Source organism: Acinonyx jubatus, chromosome C1, assembly GCF_027475565.1.
Source record: "Acinonyx jubatus isolate Ajub_Pintada_27869175 chromosome C1, VMU_Ajub_asm_v1.0, whole genome shotgun sequence".
Taxonomy (NCBI): Eukaryota; Metazoa; Chordata; class Mammalia; order Carnivora; family Felidae; genus Acinonyx; species Acinonyx jubatus.
This window is the reverse complement of record NC_069381.1, coordinates 123,713,000-123,729,932: the sequence shown is the minus strand read 5'-3', so window position 1 is coordinate 123,729,932 and position 16,933 is coordinate 123,713,000. Positions and strand designations below refer to the sequence as shown.

At 43.5% G+C, this 16,933-nt stretch overlaps 1 protein-coding gene across 9 annotated transcripts in view; it reads right to left on the bottom strand.

Annotated features, from left to right (window-relative positions):
- The window catches only part of MGAT5 (alpha-1,6-mannosylglycoprotein 6-beta-N-acetylglucosaminyltransferase), a 338,022-nt gene that overhangs the window by 252,581 nt on the left and 68,508 nt on the right, over positions 1-16,933 (bottom strand). For 2 of the 9 annotated variants that reach the window (XM_053214932.1, XM_053214931.1), the window contains exon 3: positions 12,067-12,217. The exons of the other annotated variants lie outside the window; for them this stretch is intronic. The gene's annotated coding sequence lies outside the window, so the exon portion shown is untranslated. The remainder of the gene's footprint in view (positions 1-12,066; positions 12,218-16,933) is intronic. 9 annotated transcript variants of the gene reach the window in all.

Here is a 16,933-nt window from a genome sequence, read left to right as displayed (position 1 = left end):
ACACTTCTCCTGTTCTGTGTCTCTACAGCCCTCCTCTCTCTGCTGCTCTGTCGTGATGCCATTCAGGGTCCATCTCTATAATCCAGGATACTCTATCCATCTCAAGATGCTTCATTTACTCATATCTGCAAAGCCTCTTTCCATCTAGTGAACCCTTACAGGGTCCAGGAGTTGGAGCCTAACATCTTTGGAAGGCATTGTTCAGCCTATTACAGACCCACTTCAGACCTGTGACCTCTACAACCTTAAGATAAATTTGTGTTGTTTTAAGACGTTAAGCGTGGTAATTTCTTACAGCAGCAATAGGAGACTAGTACACCCGCCCTTTCTCTCAAATATGCTACAGATCAAGAGAGGGCCTGGGTGAGTTGAGGGAGTTAGCCCGTCCCTGCTATTCCCAACACTACCCTGGGGGCCCTTTGTATCTACAGATGACATCCCTCTTCCCCATCCGCTGTGAAAGAATGCCAAGATTTGGCAGGAAGTGGCCATTAGAAGCTTCAGAAATCACCCTTCCCTCTTTCCTCTCACCAATCACAAGCTCCTTAAATAAACTTTATGGTAATTCAGACAGCAAAGCCTAGGAGGAAAAAAGAACTGACATTCGTTTCAGGGAATTCCTGTTAATAATAATGAATATACTCCCATCCACAAATGTCAAAGGGCTTTGCTCAGAAAGCCAATAATCCCTACCACAAATATAAGACAATGTAACACTCTACAGGATCATATTCCTCAATTAGGAAGAGCCTCTTCAGGTAGCTCTTGAGCATTCCAGGGCTAGAACATCCTCGCTTTAAGCACCTATTAATCACTAATCTTTCTCAGGGCACATTATACTGCTGGGTTTTTGTCATCTGTAGTTATTTCTATTTTTAGAACTGCTCCTTTTCACTCATCTGCCCTCTCAGGACACTACAGCAATTCCCTGGCTGACTTCTTTCCCAGAACTCATCACGTTGGGACACCCCCAGGTTCTGTCCTCAGACCTCTGCTCTATTCTCTCCTCTAGTGTGTGCACCCTGTCCCATGACATCAAATTCATCTATCCAGCCTGGACCCCTCACATGGGTGAGCACCAGAGCCAAATATCCAAGTGCCTGCTCATCGGCTCCACTGGAACGTTTAGGAACATCTTCAACACAGCCGGCCCCAAACAGATCTGCTGATTTCATGCGGAGGCACACATCAGCTCAATAAATGGTATCCACTGCTCAAACAAAACCCCATCCTCCCTCACATCCTCCTCATTCCATCCCACCTTTCATATTTACTCCATCAGTAATTCCTTCAGCTCGCCTCCAATATTTCCCCCAGATCTGATTGTTTTCCACCATCTGCACCCCCTCAATCCCAATCCCAGCTACCTCACCACCCACCCAGGTCACAGCAACAGGTCCCACCCACCAGCCTTCACTCTGCACACAGCAGGTGGTCACCATTCTCAAGTATAAATCAGAGGTCACTCCCAAGTGTGAACTATCCAGGGGCTTCCAGATACACTCAGAGTCCACACTGGGCCACGATGTATGTGGTCTGGCCACGGACTAGCCCTCAATCTCTCCTTCCTTTCCCTGTTTACCAGCAGGCACATGCACTGGCCACCTGTCATCTCCTGGAACATGCTGAGGCTTGTTCCCGATTCAGGCCCTTTGAACTTGCTGCCCCTTCTGCCATGGATACCCTTCCTCCAGATCTAGGTACTACTGTCCTCCGTCTTCCCTCCCTAAAGCCTGGTCTCAAACGTGTTTCACTCTAGCCTAGTGAGAGCAACCCCTCAGTCACATGCTTTCATACTGCCCTACTCTGCCACTTTCAGAACACACAGGGATACCTGAAATGGTCTTAGTTTACTGATGCAGGGTGTGACTTCCTTCCAGTACAATACACACTCATTGAGGGCAGATCCTTTTGTGCCACAGTATCCCCAGCGCCTGGCACCTGTCGAGAGCTCAATAAATACTTGCTCATGAGCTGCTGAGTGGATTTACGACCCAAGGGCACTATCAGATTAGCTTAAAAGGTACTGTTTTAGTGTGTCTTTGGTTTTAAGGAAGAATGATTTCCTGGGCTACTACAAGAAGGCACCAAGCTCTCCATCCTGGGGTCATGCCCTTCATCCTGACTCCCTCTTTTGGCTTCTCTGCCCCGCGTGTACCCGTTCTCTCCTTTCCACCAGCCAGCTGGCTCCCTAATGTTCCATTTTGTATTGTTTCTGTTCCTTCACAGAGTTCTGGCTTGCCCAGGTTCTCAACCCCAGGGCACCACACCACTTGCAAACACTCAAGTTTTCTTTCTAGTCTCTCAATTTACCTTCCCAAGAGCTCACGTCAGCGGCCTGGGAAGGAGGAGACACAGTACAGCACAAGTGCGTTCAGGCGGAAATTAGAATTTCTAGTACCGAGATGAAAAACACTCCCACCAGTAGTAAGAGCAAATGCATTTTGGTTCACTCTCCCTTAAAAGATTTGTACGTGACCGCAGGATCCTCTCAAAGGGGTGGGAGGGGTGTCAAACCTAACAGATGGTGGGAATCACGAGGATACATGCAATGAATATTGGTGTGAATGAGAAGGAAGATAAGGAAAAGGACCTCCATGCAAACATGATTAAGTAAGAAAAATTAAGCAGTGAAAGGACAAGTTTGATCCTTTTATAAGTGCCTGTACAAAAGCTCCTTCTTACATACAATGCTTCCTCTTGGCCCTTATACAACCCTCCCATTTGTGCCAGGTAGTAGCTATGTTGGAGGTTGTGCTCACATACTATCTAATGCTTACAACATACCAGCCAAGTAACTACTATCTTATTTCTTCAGGTGCAGAAATCAATGTTCAGAAAAGTACAAGGCCTGGTCACCCGCAGAGCTTAGCACGCACAGTACCTAGGGTCCATGAAACTTTCACAGGCCCACAAAAATGCTTTTGTTCTTCTAAAATCAGACTATAGGGGCACCTGGGGGGCTCAGTTGGTTAAGCGTGTGACTTTGGCTCAGGTCATGATCTCACCGTTCATGAGTTCAAGCCCCACGTCGGGTTCTGTGCTAACAGCTCAGAGCCTGGAGCCTGCTTCAGATTCTATGCATCCCTCTCTGCCCCTCCCCCCCTCAAAAAATGAACAAACATTTAAAAAAAAGAAGAAATGGATTTTTTAAATTCAAGAATCATGAGCTAGAAATGTACTTTACAGGAATCACCAAAATTCTGATCATTCCTCCTATGACTGACCCAAGGCTTACTTGGAAGACAACTTTTTTTTTTTTTTTAAACGTTTATTTATTTTTGAGAGAGAGACACAGAGTGCGAGTGGGGAGGGTCAGAAAGAAAGGGAGACACAGAATCTGAAGCAGGCTCCAGGCTCTGAGCTGTCAGCACAGAGCTCAACACGGGGCTTGAACTCAAGAATGGTGAGATCAGACCTGAGCCCAAGTCGGACACTTAAACGACTAAGCCACCCAGGCACCCCAGAAGACAACTGTTCCTAACAAATATTAAGCCCTCAGTAGCCCCTTTCCCTAGAACATTTCTCAGAGAGCACTCAAGGTGAGTCAAGACTGACGGTTTCACATAGTGTGTCAAATCGTGTCCCTGGACCCAGTAACTACACAGGAATGACCTAGGATGCTCCCTAAAAATGAGGATTCCAGAGTCCCAGCCCATTGCTGCACAATCACCAGGGGTAGAGCCCAGGCATCTGCATTATAATGAGAAGCAGTGCCAGGGATTCTGACCTGCTGTGGAAATTAGGACCTACTAGACAGGTGCATGTATGGGGACAAACTATTTTTTTGCACAGTTTTAACATAATCTCAATTTTCCCAGAATGCAACTATCATGTACAGTGAGCCAAGAATATACTTTATTTGTTCTGAAGTTTACCCCAAGCTATTAACCATTAAAATAAAATTGCATCACTGATGGCAATGACACTTCTGAAATATGAGTCACCAAATTGACCCCGTATTCAGAGTTGTTACATTTATAGGTGATTTTAGCAGTAAGTACCGGGATCTATCTGACTACCTCCTTTCATCTTCTCAGTGTAGCAGGGGATGGGAGGGGCAAGCATTTAGATAATGAACTACCTATATGATTACACATTACTTTCATTTCTCTTTTATATTAGTCAGGAACTTGCACTGGTGTTTTTAATTGTGCATGCTAATAGGTTATATTATTTATCACCTGCATTTGGGATGGCACAGAGAGCATTACAAAGTAACTGTTGTAGAAGCAAACAATGGGCCTTACAGGATTAAGGATTTTAAAAGGTCCTGGCTCAGGACACCTGGGTGGCTCAGTCAGGTGAGCGTCTGACTCTGGGGTTCTGGGGTCCATGATCTCATGGTTCACAGGTTCGAGCTCCACATTAGGCTCCACACTGATAGTGCAGAGCCTGCTTGGGATTCTCTCTCTCCCCTTCCCTCTCTGCTCTTCCCCTGCTCGTGCTCTCTCTCAAAATAAACTTACATTTTTTTAAGTGAAAAAAAAAAAAGGTCGTGGCTCAAATCTATTCTTTGAGATGCTGTTGTTAATTTCACTATCAGGGGAAGTCCCAAGTCACTCCCCACCTACCGACTCACAAAAAAAGAAAGAAAAAGTGAGCCGGCCGTACAGGCTGGCAGCAAGAGGCGGACACCCACAGCTGCACTCCTATCAGGGTACAGACCCTGGGCCAGCCACAGGGTGGACAGGCTGGGCAAGAGCACAATCAACTTCAAATTCTCATCAGCAGTTGCTGGGGCAGAAGGCAGGGGTTGGAAGAGAACAGGAACACACAGATGTGGGTTACTGGCAAGTCCAAGGTCTTAGATTAGGTGGGTTCAAGGCTGTTCAGTAATAATAATAATAATGTTATAAAACTATTTCATGTATTCATTAGTATCACTCAACTATTATATTAATAATCATAGAAAGGAAAATACTGTAACAACCATACCCAATGCTGACAGCTTGTATTACAAACAGCAAACTACATATTAGCCTGGAGCAGTTTAAGCCCGAGTGTTAATCAGCAGCTTCTGGAGGGATGGGTAGTTGCTGTTCTCATATTAGTAACAATAAAAAAAGAAAAAGCAGCAGGCACTTGGCATGGGGAACGTGGACTCCTGAGCCATGTGTCAGGCAGATAAAGATGCTGGCGCCTGGCAGCCACCAAGGCCACCTCAAACCACCATTCAGTTTTCTCATTAGCATTGTGCAGTTGTTACCTCACTCGACAATAACACATGCCTCCGGGGATCTGACAGGCACAAGTCACCCTGAAGGCAAAAGGAGAAAAGGATCTGAAGACAAATCATAAAAATTGTTCCACCCTGACTCTGAGCTGTCATAGGTTGACTGGGTGTGGCAAAAGACAGTGGCTTCTTTTCCGAGGGGCCTCCCGGGGCTTTGAAGGGGCATGTGGCTGCGTACTCTCCTCCAACCCTCCCCATCATCCCATCTTTTTCTCCTACTCACTGGTTCCCAGAGAGAAAATATGAAAGCAAAGAAGCTCGTTAATACAAAGGGCAGGGCAAAAACAATTTACTTACTATGGCCAAAGCCTAAGAGAGGATTCTAACATCCCACCTCCCAATTCTACCAGTTCAAAGACAGCAGACCAAAGAGCACCTCTTTGGTGCTCCCACAGACCCCACCTTTATACTATCACTTAACACTTGATTCCACCAGTTGGTTCACAGGTAAACCTGCATCAGGCCATGCCCGTACCCATTTGGGAAACGGCACCAAGACTAAGAGCAAACACAAAGAGGGCCTTTAATAAAGGCAGTTGAACAAATAAATACCACAGGTAAATAAGCACCCCACACACACACACAAATTGAAGGGTAAATCCATTTTTCTTTCCATCTGTATTCAAAATCCAAAGTAGATTATATAAAACCCAGGCAGTGTTGTAATTTGAAAGTCCGTGGACGTGTGTTTTATTACGCTATATAGCCCTTTCGGTCTTTATGAGCCCTGATAATATTTTATAGGAAACATAGAGGAGGAGATGAAAACTAGGCAGAGCCCCAAATGGGGAAGGAAAAGGAAGAGGAGAACACACAAAGAGAGCCACAGCCCTGGGAATGTGGGGAACAGTGACTGGCCCTAGACATCCTTGATTCACCTTCCCTTTCCTGTCACCACACCAGTGGGAGTTAAGAAGGAGCACAGCAACATGGGGATAGGCAGGCAGGCAGGCAGAGTGGCCCAAACTTTCCTTCCACAGCACCTCTACTAGTCAAGATGATCACAAAGTACAGCTTCTGCTGTGGCAGATCAAGGCCTTGATTGTGTGGGATCAATCTATTAAGGCAGTGATGATGGCAGGCCATGTCACTTCCAGGAAGGAAAGAGAATTTGTAACCGGCCCGTGGGTCTCCAATGTCCACACACAAGCAGCTAACCAAGAACACTGGCACTGACGGAGACGTGAGGCCACGTACACGGCTTCCCTAGGGCTGTCCTCTTTGTTCCGTGGACTTCCCACTGCCCCTGAGGGAAATTCAAAACTCCTTCCTCTGGCCACAGGCAGACTGTGGAGATCTGGCCTTCTGCTACCTCACCAACCTCACTCCATCCTACTCTCTTACCCCGACACAAAGCACTTCGCTCCCACCTCACAAGGTCTCTGTGCATGTTTTCTCCTCTGACGGCAAGTCCCTTCCACGCTGACTCCTCTTGGACTCGTAATTCCAGTGTTGGGGATCAGGTTTTCCCTGACCATTGTATGAAATGCCTATTCCTCTTTAACTTTCCCTTTCCTTCGCAGGTGGATATTTATCTGAAACTACCCTGTTTACTTTGCATACCAGAATGTAAGCTCCACGAGAACAGAGAACTCATCTGTTTTGTTCACCACGGCATCCTTGGTGTTGAGAACAGGGCCTCGTGCACAGTATGACCAACTATTCCTTAAGTGAGTGAGTGAATGAATGGAGAAGAGCTAATAGCTATCAGAGGTGACATCTTGAAGGACACTTGACCTGAACCAAATTACATTTAAGGACAGAAGCACAGAGTGTGAAGGTGAAGGACAGAGCATCTAAATAGTGGGAAAAAAAGAGAGAGAGAGACCAGAGTAACTGCCAACACCTGCCATGGTCCAGAAGAACAATTGTGCCCCTCCCTGCCAAGGCAGCATCACTTCAGGTATCAGAGAAGTTTCCAGAAGAACTCACAAAGGACGATGATATCAAAGGACTTCCAAGCAGCCCCATCTGGAGCATTCAGGCCAAAGGCTCCACTCCCTTGGCACAAAAACTGTTAACACCCTTCAAGCCTGACTATTAGTAATGCCCTTACCAAGGTCAGTCATCCACATATTTCTGGAATACTTCCCCAAACTTGTGACTTCCTCAGCCCTTATTGTGGAGCAGGAGGGCCAGGTAAAATAGTCCTGACTGTCCAAACAAAAGACACTGCTGTCTGCACAGGACTACGTAACCAATTCTTAATCTCAAAGGCATGGACCTGAGACAGAAAATAAATCCTCAAGTATTCCACAACATACTTTCAGTCAATGACTTTAAGACCTTGGGTATGGGGCGCTATTTTTGTCAGGCTACTGAAGTCCTTTGCAAGCAAGGACCATGTTCAATACTGACATATGCTCTACCTCCACATACAGAGACCCAGTCGGTACCCAATTAATACCTGCTTCCCTCACTCACCAACATTGATGAGCAACAATGGATACTAACCATTATGCAGAGACATTTCCCAAGGGAAGGATTTCTGGGTAACCTTCCCCAAAGTTAAAAGTTCTAATAATGAGGGGGGGTGGAGGAAGGCAAAGGAATCCAGGTCAGCCCTCAAAAGAAAATCCTGACTGGGGAGAGGAACAAAACCACAGGATGAGTATTTGAATGATCAGTTACAAAAAAAAAAAAAATCACACATGTGATTTGTGAGTTGTTGGACCAGCATGCAGAACAGGGTAAAAATCATTATGCTTTTCTAAACAGAGATTTAATGCTCCATCCCCACAGAGCGAATGGAAGAATGAGGTACTGGCTACTGCTTTTAGAAAAAAAAAATGGAGCAAGCACACGAAATACAGCTGCAGCCAGCAACCAGCCCTGAAAAGCCAGCTTCCAGAAGAGAACAGCCTGACGGTCCACAGGTGGCACAAAAAAGAAAGTGGCTTTCAATCAACAGCTGGTCCCAAAGCTTTTACCACTTTGCTTGACTGGCAGCAAGACTCCCCAGCCCCATCCTAGGAGATTCTGTCTTACAGGATACACAAGCGTCAGAGTCCTCGGAGCAAACCAGAAAACATACTGCCCTCCTGTGAGCAGTGACGGAAGGGAGGCACAGACACACCGTTCAGAAAGGAAGGGAATTCAGTACTCGAAGAATGTAGTCAAATGATGTGGCAAAGATTTCCCTAAGAAACACTGGCTTCGCAGAAAAACTCCAGAATGGAATTTAATGTTTACTTTCAGAGCTATCACCAATTTTGGAAGATATGATAAGTATTTAATTTCTCTGAAATGATACACATGCAACATTTCCTGGTGTGCTAATTTCTACCTTCTGTTAACCAAAATGTTTTAAGACAACTTAGTATGCCATGAGAATACATTTCAAGGGAACCAGGGAGCTACACGCAAATACCATTCATTCAGAAAATCAACTTTTGTCTCTTTCATACTTACTGAGGGTCAGAAACAGCCCAGTGCCTAACACAAGTTAAGCTGTAATATACACTCTTCAGTGGGAGGGAAAATGTGATATACACAGTTACTAAGAGTTTCAAGTAGTAACTTTGTTGTAACCTTTCTAAGAGAAAGGTTACAACAAAGCGGTGGCTGGCAAATCTGGCCCACCACCAAACCCACAAGGCAGAGGATGTTACTGATTCCTGTACACCCCTGAGAACCTGCTTGATTGGTTGGCTATGGTGGATGACAGGAAGCCACAAATTTAACCCACCCCTCCTCCAGGTGATTTGATCATGAGACAGGTTTGTGAGCAGCTGCTTTAAGAAGTATGCCAAGAGTGGGTTGACTGTGTCCACCCACACTAACAGAACTCAGGTTCACAGGCTGCTTTCCACCCAAATGCCCCCAAAGATCTCAGCCACCTTGGAGGGAGTCCAGATGGCCCAAGACAGCCATGCCTCACATCCAGTTGGACTCAAGAGCAAAAGACATCCTCCAGTAAACTTCCTGGACACTGCTACCAGTTGCTTGACAGGTCTGCAGAATGCTGCATCAGAAAGCTGGAAATCTTCAGACGTTGAGAGCAAGAAATATGCATGCCCAGCACTGCATTTGCATGGCCCAGGATGGTGAAGCTCATGGAGGGTTGCTTGACGATGGCTAATAGACTCAGTGAGTCTGAAGAGGGAGAGATAATAAAATCTATTTCGTTCTTTAATACAAGGAACTCCAAGAAACTAGGCTATGGCTACCCTTCTTGGTTACTCAGGGTTTAAAGAACCTTTTATTTCTAGTTACCAACAGATTCGGCTATGGATAACAAGGTTCAAAAAGAGCTGTGTTAGACAGCTACCATTCCCCCAAATTCTCCTTCTTCTATAGAATCACAAAGTGAGCAGAGCACAAGTATCTCCTGCAGTGGGTGGCAACAAGATCAAATTCTGCCCAGTGTAATAGGGGTAAAGGAAATATGTGCAACTTCTGGGTCATATTCCCCCCCTTCTCCTGTCTACCCATCCTTTCTCCTCCCTTATCCTGGGCCATACAAAGAGCAGTACTGGAGACAGGACAGCAACCTGATAGAAGAAGCCTGGGCCGGAGACTTCAGCAGAACACTAGAATGCCACCCTAGGTGACTTTAGTGTAACTGTATCTTGTATAAGTCACTGCTGTCTTGGGTTTCTGTTAAAGCAGCTACACAAAAATCCTATAAAAGGGCTTTATTTTCTACAGGGAATATGGTAAGAATAACTGATATCAAGAAACGGTCCCTCCATACTCACTTCTTCCTCCTTCACCTAACAATATGGCGGACACTATCGTCCTTGACTCCAAAGGATAGCAAGTTAATCAGGAGACCTCAAAACCACTCTAAAATCCAAAATCTCAAATTTGAAGTGTTAGACCCACCTGAAAATACAAGCTTTCCTCTTTTGGCCAATGAATGCCTCCATCTACCTTTTGAAGTGAATTTTCTTCCAATAATTACCATGTAAATTATTCACAATTTCTGGAACAAGTCTAGCATGGCTTTGCCAATGCTAATGCTGTTCCCTCTGCCTAGAAGGCCCTTCCTGACCTAGAAAATTCCTCAACATCACAGCCAAGTTAAAATGTAAATATGTCCCAACTCCTAAGGGCTTAGAGGACTTTTAAAAAATGTACTGAAGTATACTGTGGAGTATTTTCCTGTTAACCCTTGAGTCTGCTAGGTTCTCGATGGTAGGAACTACTTATTCATCCTTATATCCTTGACCACACCCCCCGACCTCCACCACTACATGCCAGTACCTGGGAGAGCAGGAACACCATCAATGTTCAGTCAACTAATGAATGAAACTGTTGAATTAACTGTGTTATCTGGAGAGGAATTTTGAAAATTCAAAGGCACAGCCTATGACTTAACGAAATCTTGCAAATCCAATAAATACAAGTATCCCCCAGAAACTATTTCACCTTAGTCTGTTTAGAAAACACAGCCTTTAAGGATAAACATGGAGCTAAAGATCCATGAGACTTATGAGCATCAACTATTATTTATTAGAAGCTGCACTTAATGGAAAAGCAATTTTACATCTAACAGAAAAACAATTTGCTACCACACTACGAAATCTGAGCTGTCATTTTGTTATCATTTTGCTTTGAAAATAAATCCTACATTGAATCAAAAAGAAAACACTTATATATACATTAAACACTGTTTTAAAAAGCTTTCTTAGATATATCCATTTTTTTAACACTAAGATCTGGGAAACAAAAATCTTACATACATCCCATGCTAGTACCTGAGCAACAGCCTAAAATCTTTTCAAAGAAAAGAAAAGAAACTATTATTTCAAACATTAAGGATAGGTCATAGGTCCTAATTCCCAAGCACAGGGAAGTCTGTCTGGACCAAGTCTAGGCTCAGAAATTTTCCACTTCTGTTATTTGCATATAGCTTGGCAGAGGGACTAAACAAATTTCCAACAAAGGTTAGAGAACAATACAGCCACTGAGAAAATTCAACTATTAAAAAATACCATGTCGAGGGTACTAAACAGAGGCCTAAGAGGAGCTACCTCAAATGATAAACTGGGATAAAGTTATTTTTTACTCTGCGAGGATCATCTTAACCTTTTACCCTGGAATTCCCAAAAGTAAAACAGATCTTCCTTATTCTTAAAATCATAGCATTTAAAGGTGGATCTTAACTTTCAAGATCACTTGTTTTAGATGCCCAGGTATGTTAAGTGACTTGCTGGAGAACACACACCAGTGGTAAACACAGCAAAGCCTAGACCACACCCCCCAACCCCAGGTGCTCACAGATCTAACCCGGGATCTTCTCCGGCACGGCACTGATTAATAGGCTCCCACAATACCATCTTCACAAACAAAACCAATTCTGGTAAAGGTGATCACAGAGCCCATTATGAAGATCTTTCCAAAACACAGGCAGGTGCACACACACATCCCAGCAATAAAGATTACAGACATTTAAAAGGGCAACCTTACAATGGGATTCACTTAATACAGCAGGTACTAAGAATTCAAAGATCAAGGAGACCAAAGCAAATGCATTCCACAAGGAGCTCACAGTAAGTGAAGGGGAAAAGAGCCTACATGAATTACAAAACCACATGCTATGGCCAATACTGGAGATAAAAACAGGGTATTATGGGACATTTCTGACTCCATGATTAAAACGTTTGGATCTTTCTTCCCTCTAATTTCTAGGGTAGCTCCTAGAAAATTATACTCTAACTTAAGTGAATTAAAAAGTAACAACTGTTACACACAAGGCCCAGACTGAAATCAAAAGACTCTTTCAGAACGTTTGAAAAGATAAATCATTCTCCAAAAAAGGAAATTCATACTTGAAAATTTTTTCTAAGTCAAGTTCAAAAACGAATTTGAATGAAATACAATACCTGCTAATTGAGAACCAAGTACCTTCTTGGGCGGGTGAGGAATGAACCACTGGTTTGGGAACCTGAACAAATCCCAAATGTGGACAGGAATATTCCAAAGTCCTGGAGGTTGACAGTCTCCATTCAGCACACCACCAATGGCAACTGTGTTCTGGGGAGATCAAAGACCATGGAAGTAAAATGGACACTTGACCGCCACAGCCACAGCCACTAATAAAATACTGCTGGACCTGAAGAGCCTGGGCAACTCACACAGACCACGGAGAAGAGACTCCTGTACATCAATACACAACAGCCCTCAACTTCAGCTCTGTACTGGCTTCCTAGGGCAGCATGGATCCTGAGAACCACAAAATACCAATTACAAGGAGAGATACAAACACTCACAGAAGGTATTTCACCAGGGCCTTAACCAGTACAGAAAATGAGGGCCATATTGAGGAAGATTCTAGAAAGGCGGGGGAGGGGGGGAGAGGCAGGATTTCAGAACCCACTTGAACGAATGGAGCAAAACCGTAATTCCATATGTAGTCTGAAGAGTCTACACCTCCAGGAGCAGGAAATGAATTCATGTTGGGAAGACCAAAACTCTTAATTCTAAACATCCTCCCCATTGTTATTTTACAACTTTGTGCGCCAAAGACTAGACTGATTCAAACGTTTTTTATTACTGCAAGACACCTCATCTTCGTTCAAGTTGCTGGCCAACTACTGGGTAGACTCAAGAGGTCATATTCTACCACTTGCCTCCTTGTCACTGCCCAAGGTTTTATTGAGAATGAATGATCCCAAAAGCAGGTGGGGCATCCTAACAGAGGTGATATTACAGCCACAAGCACCACTTTTTCTGGCCCCCTTCATGCACACCTAATGCATCCTGTTCCACCCAATGCAGAAGTACAAGTATGTGTTAAAGCTTCCGTTGCAGAATGCTCAGAGAAGAAATTTACTTTTCCCAGAAGCTGGCACAGCATATGTTTATTTAGGAAGACTTATCTATACAACACCAGCAATAAAACTAATTCAACTCATAGGAAATCATTCCAGAGAGACAATGTCACCTCTTTCTCCTTCCTAAAATCAAGACAGGGAGGAAAAAAAAAAAAAAAAAAAAAAAAAAACAGAAACAAATGCAAATTGCCACTGGCAGAGTTTCACATTTATGGTGCACAGAACGATTCAAGAGCAATTCAAGGTTCTCGGCAAATGCCTATTCATTAAACCAGTAGGAGGTGCAACACCATCTGGTGCCCGTGTCCAGCAGAAGATATATTGCTCAGGATCAATGCTGAGCAGCAAGCAAGTTTATTTTTACCCTTTTATGCACAAAACTACAAGGACATAAGTGTCTGCGTTAGGCATGCCAGGAAGACTTAACGAGACTGGAAAATGAGATCCAAAAATGGGATCCCGCAAAAACCAGTTTCCATCGTGCTTGATTAAACAACGTCCTTCCAACGTTCAGGAATCCCAGCAAACACCACAGTGTCTCCGCTAGAAACTCTTTAAGAAACCACGAAGACGTTGGGCATGTAAAGGAGAGATTGCTCTGTATTCACAGAAGCCAAAAGACTTGGTGAGGGGGACGGTTTGCTCACGCTGAAGCCGAGACTCAGGAGTCTGGTTGGGCAGAAGGGCCAGAGGGGCAAGGACAGCACAGCCTGGGCACAAAGCCAGCCAATCGCTGGGTGCCAGGAACCCACTTGGCAGTGCTCTCCCTCTGGGGCTTGCTGTCTTTGAACCTCAACTTAACCAACAAGAATCTTCTTTTTCCCAAGTGAAGTTACTGCCTTTTTTTCTAATGGAAACATAACACTTACTCAATGCCAAAAAACCAGAAAATCACACACAAAAAATTTAAAAACCATTTATCATCCCACCACCTGCAGATATCACTAGTAAGATTCTGGGATAGTTCTTACTTCCTCTCCACCCCTCCACCTCCTCTCTCTCTCACTCTCGCTCGCTCTCTCTCTCTCTCTCTCTCTCTCTCTCTCTCTCTCTCGTGCGCGCGCGCGCGCGCGCGCGCGCACACACACACACAGTGTGTACATACACGTATATATGTATCACGTTATTATACTTGCTTTTTTTATAGCCTGCTTTTATGTCTTAACACATTTTAAACACTGCCATGATAATATTTTTCAACCACAATTTAAAAACTAAATAGTACTCTGCTACACATACATGTTTTACTTAAATAATCCCACAGTATTAGGCATTTATTCTTCTATATTAAAAAATAAATTTTCAGTCCTACCTTTACAATTTCAGATATTTCCTTAAAGAAATTGCAAAGTCAACTAACAAGATTTTTAGGCTTTTGATGTCATAATATTCCCACATTTTCTTTCAGAAAATTTATATCAATTTACACTCCTTAGAAATAAAGTGTAAGAATGCCCGTATCCCATATGCTTTTACCAAAGCTTCCATTATCTATATTCTACTGTCCCTTAAATTTGACAATTTTTTGCCAATCAGATAGGTGCCAATTAAATTATTTGCCAACTAAATAGGTGTAAATGACTATTGCTAATAAAAACCACAACAACAACATTTACTAGGCACTTATGTGCCAGGTACTATTTATGGGTTTTACATGTTTGAGGTATATTAATTCCATCATATGAATGGCAAAAATGAGGCACAGGAGGGTGAGGTAATGTGTCCACCTGCAAACTGGAGTTGAAGTCTGTACCCACACAAACACTGGTTCCAGAGTCTAGACTCTTAACCATGACACCATGCAATCACACGGGCAACTATCAAAAAGAATGAGACGAAAGGACAAGATTAACACGTGGTAGAGGGATCAATGAAAATGTAGCGTGCCAATCGCTCCCTAATCTTTATTCAACATACTCAACATGATTATTTGTGTGGTCGTCCTCTAAGTGATGGACACCGTCCTCTGATCCAGCAAACTAAATCGGAAGTAGACTATTAACTTTTCATTGGCTCACTCACCAAAAAGTCACCTGGGTTTACTCCTTTGGCATGTAACAATATACCTGTTCACACTAACCACACAAAAGAGAATGGGCTTGTTTTCTTGTGTAAAAAAGGATTTGGGATCCAGCAGTTCCACTTGTAAGTACATATCCTAAACAACTGAAAAGACCGTAACAGATACTTGCACACTCATGTTCACAGCAGCATTATCCACAATAACCAAAAGATGAAAGAAATCCAAGTGTCCGGTGACAGGTAAGTGGATAAACAAAATGTGGTATATATATGCAGTGGAATATTATTCAGCCTTGAAAGGAAGAAAACTGTGACACAGGCTACAACACGGATGAACCCTGAAGACATGCTAAGTGAAAGAAGCCAGACACAAAAGGACAAATACTGTAGGATTCTATGTTACGTTACATACCTAGAATAGGCATAGTCATAGACAGGAAAAGGAACAGTGGTTGCCAGGGGTTGGAGTGGGAAGTACGGGAGCTGCTTAATGGGTACAGAGTTTCAGCTGGGAAGATGAAGAAGTTCAAGAGATGAATGGTAGCGGTGATGGTTGCACAGCAAGGTGAATGTATTTAATGCCACTGACCACTACAAAATGATTATACGATTTACGTTATATATATTTTACCACAATAAAAACAAAACAGGATTTGGAAACAAAGGGCCTCCTATGAGTTTTGTATCTATTTAGGGTGCCTCAGCCACTTGGGCCCAAATCAGATCCTCATAAGCCCTTCTGGAAAGTGCTATCAAACAGAAGTTGGGGAGCATGGTATAAATGCTTCATAAAAGGTAAAAAAAAAAGTCTCTGGAAACACTAAATCTTTAATTGCAGGGACCAGCTTATACTGTGATGCTCACATTAAGTGAGTTCACATTTTCTTTGCAATACCAAAGGAAAAACAGAATCAAATAGTAAAAACCGCATTTGCTACAGGAACCAAAGAACAAATGGGAAAATCAGGTGAGCCTTCAGGAATGACTACTGAGAATAACAAAGAAGCCCCAGGAAAAGGTCTTATCACAAGCCTATAGATTAACAGAGCTGAGGTCATCAGTGGTTTAGAACATCTGATGCAGAAAGACTGCCCATCCAAATGCTAGCACCCCATGTCCAATCAGATTTGGGGTGAACTTATTGAGAAGGCTACCTCTAGGGTTCAAAAAGACAACTCGGTCAGCAGCTTCCTCTATTCACACAGCACCACAGAATAGTTTCAAAGCTCTATTTTTTAAAGACTCAAATTCAAAAAAAGCTGTCTTAGTGACTTATTTAATAGAAGGTCATTCTAAAATCCCAAAAGACCACTTCATCACCATGAGACTAAATAAAGTCGTTCCAAAGAAAGGAAAGCTAGAGCTATCAAAGCTAATATATGTTTCTACTACCTCATCATCAGCCCAACCTGACACAGGAAGTCCAATCTGACACTGCATTAGAGCAGTTAACAAAGAGACAAGCAAAGAGCTGGGCTCCCTTCCCAGGCCACCATCTTGTGCCTTGCTCTCTCAAATATCCCCTATTGTACAATAAAGAATTTGGCCTTTGTCCCTGGTTCCTAAAAGGGATACTAACTCCTTGGAATTTCCTGAGTAACAAAAGTGTCTGTTATTGACAAGCCCCTTGGATCACACCTGAGTTTATGCTAAGAGATGAGAAGACTCAGACTGGAAGCTGATCATCAGGAAGACCAACCATGCGATTAGAATGCTGGATCTTGAGCCTGCCCAATCTTGGGAAGTAGAGGGGGGCTCAGATTGATTAAATCATTGGCCACGTGGATGAACTCAATCATGCCTATGCAACGAAAAGCCCAATAAAAGCTCTGGACACCAAGCTCAGTGAGGCTTCCTGGTTGATGAATATGTTGATGTGCCAGGAAGGTGACTC